Source organism: Aquila chrysaetos, chromosome 1 (genome assembly GCF_900496995.4).
Source record: "Aquila chrysaetos chrysaetos chromosome 1, bAquChr1.4, whole genome shotgun sequence".
Taxonomy (NCBI): domain Eukaryota; kingdom Metazoa; phylum Chordata; class Aves; order Accipitriformes; family Accipitridae; genus Aquila; species Aquila chrysaetos.
In genome coordinates this window covers 30873541-30885182 of record NC_044004.1, presented here as the reverse complement: position 1 = coordinate 30885182, position 11642 = coordinate 30873541, and positions in this window count along the sequence as shown.

The following is an 11642-nucleotide window of genomic DNA, read 5'->3' as shown; positions in this document are numbered from 1 at the left end:
ATATTCATGTTTCCATAGTTTCATATTTTCCTGTAACCGCATATACTTAAACCTGCTTAGCAATAATAAATACAGTACTTGTCGCATCCACAGCTACAGGACCTCAAAGCATTATCCAAGACTGACGTTTTGGTTGATCTTCAAAATCCTCTAGGTACAGGGTCTGCCTGCAGCATCCTTTAGTTTAATATGTCAAATGTGAGGTAAGAGGCAGAGGCACTGACTGGAAGCTGGGAACACAAATACCTGGGTGCCCCATTCCCCTTTCGGCATTTAAACACCTCTTGGTTTCTGCAGAAGTTTAGGCATCGCTACATCACCTCTCTCTGCAAAACCTGGACACAGCAGCATGCCTGCAATGGGGCAGTGTGTGGGGCTTGGAGAGGGCCGTCTCCTTGGGAGGCTCAGCTCATGCCCTGTAACAGGGAAGCAAAGGGGTTCCTCTTCAGTATCCTTAATTGTTTTAATTCCAGCTTTTGCGTGCATTGCTCCCAATGGGTGCCACAGCCTCTCCCCTCGACTGCAGCAGGGCCCGAGGGCCACCTTTGGGAGGTGCCCAAAGCCAGCCTGGACATAGCTGAGTGCAGGAATGCCCAAGGCACAAGTTAGAGAAAGCCAGGAGAAATGTCCAAGACACAGGCAGGTTGAAATCCAGAAACAGAGAGGGGTTAGAAAAGGAGCAAAGTAAGACAGATGAATCATTAAATGAACAGCAGCACACTGTCTCTCTTTTCATACCCCACTTAGGAAAGGATGTGATTTTTCTGATGAGAGATCATGGGACAGATCAGAGGCTAGCCAACAAGTGATTTACATAATAAGCTTACACTAAAGGATGTGATGCCAAAACACCCTGTAACAAGGATACTAGAGAACAGTTTTAATAACATATTCCAAACTTCCTGAGGTTGTTTATACCTTACTTCAGACTGATTAAAAGCTTTTTCTTACATGTGGACTGGTGTGAAATACCTTTTAGCTAGTGCTAAAAGATCTGGGGGTAGAACACAGCACATACTTTCTCAGCTGAGGACAGAAGAATTGCTTATGTACCTCAAGAAAAAAAAGAGTTGTGTAATTACAAGATTTGGGGTTTATTCCAAAGCCTTCCCTTCTATAAATTAACATCTCAAACAGGAGATTAGCTGTTATTTTTAGAGTAATTTTATGGTGTAGATGCGATTCTGCAGCTTTTTCTTTCTCAGACATTAGAAGGGCTCTGGGGATCAATAAAGAGCTGTGAAACATCACATGAAAATCATTAGTCTGGCCAGAAGGAGGGCCAGATTTGCTTCTGCACCCCAGATGTATGCTCATGCAAACCCCACTGACAACGGCTCAAAGCTCAAGAGTTACAACCATGAATCAGACCCAAAGTCATTACAGACTGAAACTAGTTACTAATGAATGGCTTGTTTGGTGAGCCATATGAAAAAAGATGGTGTTTTCAGTACAGATCCTAGAAGACAGATGTCCACATTTCAGAAATTACTTCCAAACTGGCACTACTTGGCACTCTCAGAAGAGAAAAAAAGATTTAAAAGAACACTCTTCATCTAAAAACATATTTGTGTCTGAACTATATTTACCCACTATGGCCTGTGAGGTTTTGAAGGAAAGACTCAGTTCTGCAGTTGTATTGTTGATTGTGGAAGTCTGTACACCTCAGAAATACTTTAATGCATCTCACCTGAACTGATAAAAGCCAAAAAAGCATGCAGCTATTTCTAGTTCATCTTCTTCTACTGGGTGTTGTGCCCCTTTACCCAAGCATCTCCTCCACTTGTTTCCAGCTCTTCTGATCTACTGAAATCCCCCCAAAGTTGCCAGGTGAGGACCCTAGTGCAAAGGATTTAAAATCTCTCATGTAGGCTTAGGCTTCTTAAACACTTTTCATGGTCCTTTGCATAGCTCAGAGACTGAAGAAATCTCCACACCCAAAGGGGAACCCCACAGACCCACAGGCTCGGCACATATTCAGGGTGAGGGAAAACCCAATTCTGCCCTGCTTTCCGCTGTACAAGGAGATTCATACCTGCACCCCTTCCCCAGGAGACCATCTTAGCCTTGCAAACTGTTGTGCAGCACCAAAAGGCTTCTGCAGTCTCTCCCCTTGATGTGGTCTCACTTTGCACATTACATTTGAACATGAATTGCTCCAGAGGGAGCGTTCCAGTGCAGTGATCAGGGCACCCAGGTGGGAGCTGGGACAGGCAGGACAATCGGCGCTAATAAATATTTAATCTTTGCACGCAAAGTGTGACAGCTTCAGCGAGAAAGACTCTGCACCTGCCAGCCCCACTCAACTCAGAGCCTGCTCAACCAGGACTGCAGGAAAATGAGGCTTCAAGCAGATGGCGGAGTTGAACTTGGATCTCCCAAACCATAAGCATGTGCTTTAGTCAATCTGCACGTTCAGCCCAATTAGTGAATAGTGCCAGATCCACCAAAGCCACATTTTTCTCACACTAAACGATTGATCAAAACAAAAGAAAACATCTCACCCAGGCTCACCAGTTAGTCTTGCTGCTGATCACGGCCCCACAGGCAGTGCCAGTGTTTCACAACAGTCGCTTTCTTCAGCTGTCAGCGTGCATCCTTTAGACACCAGCAGGAAATAAAGCACAAAACTGGAGACAGGAAATTGTTTAATGACAGAAATTGGCAAAGACATGTGTAATCCTCAAGCTACTTTTAACTCATTTTAGGAAATAAGCAGGTATCATTTTGACAGCATGCCTTTAGCAAACAAAGGTAGAGATTCCCATGGTAAGATGTGGTCTTCCTAGAGGACCCAGTTCTCTTTCTGTTGGTAATTAGAGAGTGCCAACTTTATCACAGCTGGGATGGGAGTTTTTGTGAAATCAATCTAAAGAAGTACATTTTAAATTCAGCTTTCAGTGCCATTTAATGTTATTGTTAAATGATGGCTATAGTGTGATACAAATTGAAGGAAGTCTATTAGTATGTGCCCTTGATTTCACAGCTGCTGTATAAACACAAGCTTTGCCTCTGGTATTGCCCTTTCCTTACCTACAGCTGCTCCTTTGCTGTAAACTTTGAGCCTGGTTTAACTTTGGTTCATTTAATCTCTAGCACCTTCCCTACCTGTGGACTTCTCTCTGTTCTTTTCCTGCCTCTTCTCATTAGCGTAAACTGGACAGTTTTATCATAGAAACATAGAATCATAGAATGGTTTGGGTTGGACAGGACCTTAAAGATCATCTAGTTCCAACCATGGGCAGGGACACCTTCCACTAGAACAGGTTGCTCAAAGCCCCAGCCAACCTGGCCTTGAACACTTCCAGGGATGGGACACCCACAAATTCTCTGGGCAACCTGTTCCAGTGCCTCACCACCCTCACAGTAAAGAATTTTTTCCTAATATCTAATCTAAATCTACCCTCTTTCAGTTTAAAACCATTACCCCTTGTCCTATTGCTACACTCCCTGATAAATAGTCCCTCCCCATCTTTCCTGTAGGCCCCCTTTAAGCACTGGAAGGCTGCTATAAGGTCTCCCTGGAGCCTTCTCTTCTCCAGGCTGAACAACCCCAACTCTCTCAACCTGTCCTCATAGGAGAGGTGCTCCAGCCTTCTGATGATCTTTGTGGCCCTCCTATGGACTCACTGCAACAGGCCTATGTCCTTCTTATGCTGGGGGCCCCAGAGCTGAATGCAGTACTCCAGGTGGGGTCTCACCAGAGCAGAGTAGAGGGAGAGAATCACCTCCCTTGACCTGCTGGTTACACTTCTTTTGATGCAGCCCAGGATATGGTTGATTTTCTGGGCTACAAAAGCATATTGCTGGGTCCTGTTGAGCTTCTCATCAACCAACACACCCAGGGCTGCTCTCAATCCATTCTCCACCCAGCCTGTATTTGTGCTTGGGATTGCCCTGACCCATGTGCAGGACCTTGCACTTGGCCTTGTTGAACTTCATGAGGTTCGCACGGGCCCACCTCTCAAGCCTGTCAAGGTCCCTCTGGATGGCATCCCTTCCCTCCAGCATGTCAACCTCACCACACAGCTTGGTGTCATCAGCAAACTTGCTGAGGTTGCACTTAATGCCACTGTCCATGTCACCGACAAAGCTGTTAAACAGCACTGGTCCCAATACCGACCCCCTGAGGATCATTTTGCTTCTCAGTTCTGCATTCCTCATTATTTTATTTTCCAAGGAGCAAAAAGTGAAAAGAATTATACATCTAAAACCCCAGGAAGTACCAAATTTAAACCAGGGAGATGATTTGTGTCCTGGGAAGAGTTTGAGGTCACACCTTTACTGCTCCTCGTTGCGACCAAGAGTCCTGCGGCCTCCTTGACAGCTTCCACTCACACAGACAGGGTAGCTGTAGGAAATAAAGGACAAACACCACCCCCTCTCCAGCTGTTCACTCACATACACAGACAAATCCTGCAAGGAAATGACAAGGAGCAGCTAAAGGAAATGGACTTCAGAGATATGAAACGCTCATCTCTGCCTCCCTAGGAATGGATGAGATGAAAGAGGAAGTGTCAAATCCAAACCAGACCCTGCATGTACACCTGTGACTGTGTACACACAGCCATCTGAGCCTGCAGAAGACAAAAAACAGATGAACAACTCAACTTGATAAGGAAATACGCATATTTATGTTATTACATATTAATGACTGCACATAAGCCAGAGTATAAACCTGACCTTTGTGAAAATGGGGGAGATAAATAGGAGTTAATCATGGTTTTCTTGCAGTTCTGCTTTATGGATGTGAATACTTGAAACTGAAGGCAGTGCCTGGATCTTCTATTGAGTATAGCCCTTGAACTTTCTTTTGGCTTAATTCAAATTACTGTTAATGATCAAAGCTCATTCAGGCAAACTTTAGTACTGTTTAGCAACAGCTTCTGTAATTCTTATTTTTAAAAAGTTACTAGCAAATTTAAAAAGACAAGAGGAAGGATTTTGTTTTTCTCTGCTAAAGCAGATAACTATGCACATAATACTATTTAATCAGCTGAATGCTGGTGGTTTTCCCAGAGAATGAAGTTCTGGAGAAGGAGCCCTAAAACCTGCTGTGGACTTCTGTTCTGGCAGGAGAGCTTGACCGGCTATGTGCTGTATCAGATTGCTTTGCCATGTCTTTGCGATGGATGGTGAAGTCCCAGCTGCTGGAATAACAGCTTCTTCCCTTTCATTTGTACATAGTGAATTGCTAGGTCTTATCATTGCAGATAAACGTTATCACATGAAGCAAGCACAACTTGAAAGTCCACCAAGTAGAACTGAAAGACCCAGCATGTTTTGCCTTGGTTTTAAATCATGCCTTGGAGGATCAGCCTATGATTTTTTTTATTGGGTACAGCAATGCTTCAGGTTTTTTCCTGAGCACCATCATCTTTTTGTCCCCTAGATATCTATCAGGGCTAATAAGGTCAGCCAGTGAGGAGCATATTGCACACTATGTAATCAAGACACACTTTGAGCTGAAATCCTTCTACGTCAGTAGGAATCTTTCCAGGCTTGTACCAGAAGATGAATAGGGATGAAACAGCATGTGAGGACATTTTGGATAACTCTTTGATAATATATTGGAAGCAGAGATGGGAATGAACCTTCATTTACAAAGGATTGAAGAGTCATAAATTCAGGATCTGGAGATGGTATTGGGGGGCTGGTGCATATTGTCCATTTATTGTTTTGATAATATTGTTTCTCTGCTTTTTCTTTCTCTTCTCCAATGGACAGCTCTTGCATCAAAACACTTATTTTTTAAAGAGACGATCTAGCTGTGTTCCTGGACAGTCACTCACATGTATGTCCCTTCAAAATCTGTAGGTTTTAAACCCAAGACCAAGCTGTGATTCAAAGTATTGCAATGAGCATGGAGCAAAGTACCACAGAGAGCACCAAGCAAAGCATCTGTGTCCTCCAGAGCAATGATCAGGCGAATGAGTCACAGCACCTGCAGGGAGGGAAGGAGTCAAACTGATTTTCCAAAGTACTGACCACTGACATATCATGGGGGTGATGTGGCCTTAAGGGAAAAGAATGACAAGAAAGGACAATGCTATTGCTAGTTTGTGACTTCCATGATATGTTTGCAAAATTAAGAAGGAGGGAAGCAGGAAAGGCAAGTATTTATCAGTTGCCACTTTCCAGTTGTTGCACACCAAGAGACCTTTGTGCCAATTTCTTTGCAAAAAGAGCTGAGCTTGCTGAAACCTAAGCTGGGGGACTTATATTGGGGCAGAACACATTGGAGACAGGGCACAGGCAAGCCCAGCCACTGCACAGATAGTCCCTGCTCCTCCTGCTCCCCTAGGACACTCTTATTACCTAGGATCCTTTGCTTTCATTACTCCATCCAAAATAATAATTTCATTTTCATGCAAAGTTTTCTCTGCAGAGAGAAACTATGGCCCTTTTGAGCAGATGTATAGCTGCACATCTACGTATTTAGCAGAATTTATTCTACAGAATTACTGACAACTAAGGTCACATGCAAAGGTTGATAAGCTGAAGCTGCATGTCTAGATTTGAGACAAAATTTTGACAAACCCTTTTGATGTAGTCATGTTAACATAATGAAAAGTTTGAAAGATGTATAACTTCTGCAATAAACTAATATTCTCTTTTGCTTTGAAGTATTAGTGCTTGTGTCCAGCCTTTGAGCACTTCCAATCACAGAACTACTAAAGCCAGAAAAATTCAGATGGTTAGCAAAAATGGTATGTCTTCAAGATGTGCTTGCTCTACTAAAAAGATTTGATCTCAGCCTAGGCTGTGGATAACATAAGATAGATAATAATTGATTTTCCTTTGCTATTGTTAAAAAGTTTTATATAAATGGTGGTTTTCTCACTAAATTAAACCTCTTTTCATCTTCTTTTTTCCAGATTCATAAAAAACTGAAAAACTTCCAAACATTCCCAAAACTTTCTGGTAGGTATTTTAATGAAATAAAAAAATAAGCAAAATGTTTATTTTCATTTCATGAAAGATGCAGAGGATATATTTCAATGCACCAGATGACAAATATTTGGAGTGCTTGACCATTCAAAGAGAGAAGAGGGTACGGTTATGTATGTATACATATAAACAATCCAATCTCATGACATCACATCAGGTTCAACAATACAAGAATATCCTATAAACATAATTTGTCAGTGTTTTAGCTGCTGCATGGCTACTTGATGTAAAACTCTAGCAAAAAAGAAGAATAGGTGTTTTAGGGAGTTGACAGAAGGATCAGTTGTCAGCTGTTGAAATCCAGCCAAGGTTGCCAACAGCAATAGTGATAGTAATGGAACTACGACTGCTACTACCTTCTGGCAGCTGTTTGACTTAAGTAAAATGAGTCAGTGGACTACTCCAATAGTTTTAAGTTACCCATCCCTCCGGTTTCTAGACGGTGCCTTAAAAGCTCTCAGACCACTCCCTAGAACAGAGATGTCAATGCACAAAATTCAGCAAGGGTGTCCTGGGTGATGTTAAGCACACCTAGAAGTAAGAAACTTCAAGCCAGAACCACAAAATCCTCTGAGCCCTAAAAGAGCTTCCTTCAGTGCAGGGCTGGGACAAAGTGGCTGCTTTTATGGTTTTCTGAAGTTCTCCTGGTGATTTCTTCAAGGCTAAATCCTTAATTGTCCCTCAAGGTGGCCCAGAAGTGTCACACTTTTGGACTTACTGGTCTTGGCCAGATCCTTGCTCAATGCTCCTGTGTGAATGAGAACAGAGGTGCTTTGTCCTGGACAATGGTGACAGGGTTTGATCCTTGCTAGGGCTGTGGGGAGTGTTATGTGATGACATTTATCCTGTCCCAGTGCTTACACGGTGCTGTTCCCTCTCCCACCACACACAACCGTACGGGGGTCCTCCTACCTCCCTCACCAGCAGCTGATTCAGTGCCACCTCCTGTTGTTGGAGGGGTCTCCTGGGCCAGAGCTACTGTTCCCCCCATGGTACAAGGCAGACAGGTCTCAGCAGTAGGGTCAGCAGTACACTTGAGGCTGGGGGACCTCAGCAGGAGCCTGGGGACAACGTGGTGGACAAGCTGCTGGGGCGAGACACATAGTGTTGGAGGGAGGAGGAGACAGGGAGAGAGGTTTGCCATGAGCTACATCACCACTGTTCAGTAAATATGTAAGAAAACTCTCCCTTTCTGCTGACTTAACACTCTCACAAGCCCCCTGCTCACTCTTCAGTGCGGGAGAAGACGACGACCCGAGCAGCGTCGTGACAAAATCCAGCGCTGGCGCAGCAGATCTCCCCTAGCTGAGACGGTCTCAAGATAAACGTGCAGGAGGTTTGCAGACAGACGTAGTGTCCTTTACGAGCCCTGCCCACGTGCCTGGCAAAACCCAGGCAGCACCGGCAGGCATCTCTGACCGGCGTGAAGTTGCAAGGCCACGGTGGGGCTCAGACCCCCTCTTCGCCTTGCTCCTGCGACATAAAGGTGAGCAGCCTGTGGGCAGGCGGCAGGCAGGCAGGCGGGCAGGCATGTGCCCGCACACAAGCACCGCCGTGTTCTCTCTCGCGCGTGTGAGCCCTTGCGTCAGCGATGCTCCCGGGAAAGGAGGCTCTCACCGGCTCCCAGAGCCGACCGCCACAGGGCAGAGCAGGGGAACAAAATGCATCTTTCATGCCCAGGCAGGCGTTGCCAGTCCCCTGCCCGCAGCTTGAGCAGCACCCCAGTGGGGGCAGCTCTCGTGCCCTTATGCTCTGCCGGCATTTTTTTTTTTTTTTTTATTTGGAAGCTGCCAGGATAAGAAATCCTGGTAAATACTTCCCTGGAGTTGCAAGGCAACTTCTAACAGCTGTTCCTATGAAAGGTCCTTGTAGCAGCGCAGTCTCGGTCTCAGCACAAGATGTCATAACATGCGGGATGGGAAGGGGGGTCCTTTGCGGGAGGCAGGAGGTAAAAGTAGATTTCAACAGGGGAAAAAAAACCAAAAGCTTGCTTTCTACATTCTCCATAGCGAACATGGCATTTTCAGGAGAAAATTTGAATACCAAAAATATTCGAGCCAAAAAATAAAGTTTTTAATTTTTGGCAGCTCAGGACAGGTTTGGGCTGCTCAGTTTTTGACAGTAAAGCAACATACATTCGCACCATTTTTTTTCTTCTTCTTTTACAGAATGCTGACATTTTCAAATGCTTTTTCTCTCAAAATGCAGTTTCTCTTGAACATTTTCAACAACGCTTTTTCACGGTATTTAATTCTGAGGGTTTCTCACTGCCAGGGGAACAGCCGAGGATCCAGGGAGGAGCTGTGGAAACACGTTAGCTATGCAGACTCTCGGGAGCAGCTTGGAGTGGCACTGGACCCATTCGACCCTGGCCTTTGACACCGACTGGTGTCGTCCGAGTCTGAAGCAGGGCAGGGGTGCGGCAGAGCTCCCAGCTGGCTTCTTCAGGGGGGAGGCTGAAAAGGGTGGACGGAAAGAAAAAGACCCAACTCAACTGCACCTTTGAAAAAATCGTGCAGTCTTAGCAAGACAGCAGAAAAAAGCAGAATATGCCATGCCCCGGCATCATCTCACTACTTATGCCAAGCCTTGCGGCCAGGGAGAGCATCTCCCAACCAGCCAGCCCACAGCTGCAACAGAGCATGGACAGTCCCCTGTGCTTGCAGCCAAAGGCAGAGGCCAAACCTCCGTGTTGCTACATTACGTTGTAGCTGGGATCGGTATAGAGGGTCCTCTGTCCACTCCTGCTTTTGCATACGTAAAAGCCAAGCGCAGGGAGCTCTGACTGTGACCCTGGGGGGCGGTCAGCAGTGGCACCCCTCCTGCTCTGCTCAGAGCAATCTCCCTGGGCCATCCAACAGAGAGGCACAGCTCACAAAAGCATGAGAAGGCCTTGGGACAGAGAGGGAAAACAAGTTTAACTAAATTCACCCACATTTTCTTACTGGGTAGAAATGTTATACGATTTTTTTTGGCTACAGGCATCTTTCCTCCTTCAGGCCAGTCCACCTCCACTAACTTCCAGCCAGAGGAACTCCTGTTTCATACACAGAGCATCAGAGTATTGTATACACATAACCGAAACTGCCAAAGGCAGCCACCAGAAACTACGCTGAAAGTGATTGAAATATGTTGATGAAATCCCACTCCCCTGCTCCACCCCATGATCAGACTAGAAATGATGGCAAATGGGTTTCTGAGCTCCTCTGAGCAAACAGTGTGGAAATATAAGTCTTGGTTTGGTGCATGCCCAGAGTGTTGAACTAATAACACTTGTCTCACATGTAAGCAGCTGCAAAACCTGATATTTACACAAGGATTCACAGAGATGAGAAAAGACTGCTTTTTTTCTAGATGACAGGCTCTGGTTCAAATAGGAATTAATTTGGGAAAACCCCCCTGGTCTGTGTTATACTGCATGCCAGGTTAAATGACGGCAGTAGACTCTTTTTTTTAATAATTGAAGATTGGCTTTAAAGCATTGACATCGTTCCCACATCAATATAGCAGCATTTTTACCTACCAAAGCACCCATCATTTTGCATGTCAAATAGATAGTGAGCAAAACAAAACTCTGCCTTTGAAAGCAATCAATCAATGAGCTCACAAATGCACTTGGTGTAAATACAATACACCCAAATACACTTGCTGGTGGGAGCCACTTTTTTGCAGAGCTGTCTCTGGTAGCACACACATGCTTGGCTTACCTTGGACAAGGTGGCTCCAATTTCAAAGCTTAGAGCTGCCTTTAAATAGGCATTTCTAAGACTCGGGCATCAGCTGGCGCATGCTACTGCTGGCAACACAATGGCTGTTGTCTCAGCCACCCAGAAGTAATATGCAGAAGATGACTTTTATGAGGCCAATTAGTAGAGCTGGAAAACACAGCCCAGTTTTTAGATACCCAAGCCCTACCTCAAGTCCTGACGTAAGTTACTTCTCGGTTTTTTTCAGCTGGTCTAATAAATCACATCCTCCTTCCTACAAAGCTTGCAACACTTTTATGGACAAATGATAAAGCAGGTGATGCTCCTGCTGGTGGAGCGCAGCAGTGCTAATGGCAGGGTGGATACGGCAATGTCTGATATGTCAGATTGCTGCAGGATTTGGAATAGCTTACAAACTCAAACTAACCCTCGAACCTGCATGCTTTCTGAGGGTTAGAATTTGGGAGTCTGGCTACATACATTAGGCTGGTCCCACCTCTTTATTTTTTTTAATACCACGAAGGCACATAAATTTGGCCCTCAGCTCAGAAGTGCTTCTGGCTCCTCATTTGACACCAGCATAACACTAAAGCAACAAAAGAATGAATGCAGAAGAGATGGACGTAGTCTCAGCTGAGTTTGGGATATCCAAGGTCTCACTCGTCACCATATTTAAAATTATATTTTATTCTAAATCCCTCCCTCTCTCCACTAGAAGTAAGTTTTTTGAGGCAAAAGGCAGAGTGTCCTTCAGTGCCATCAGGTATAGCATGGCAGTTGCCAGTGAAGTTTCCAGCTTTGCAGAATTTGGGCTGCATGCTGAAACACAAAATGGATAACTATGGCCCAGAAAAATCCTAGGCAACTTCCCTGACTTCCACTATGTTGTTTCAGTTTTCCCTTTTGTAAGAGTAGACTTGAGGACATATTTCATTCTTAAAGAGGACTGTGTATGGCAGATCTTATCCTATGGAAAACTATGGT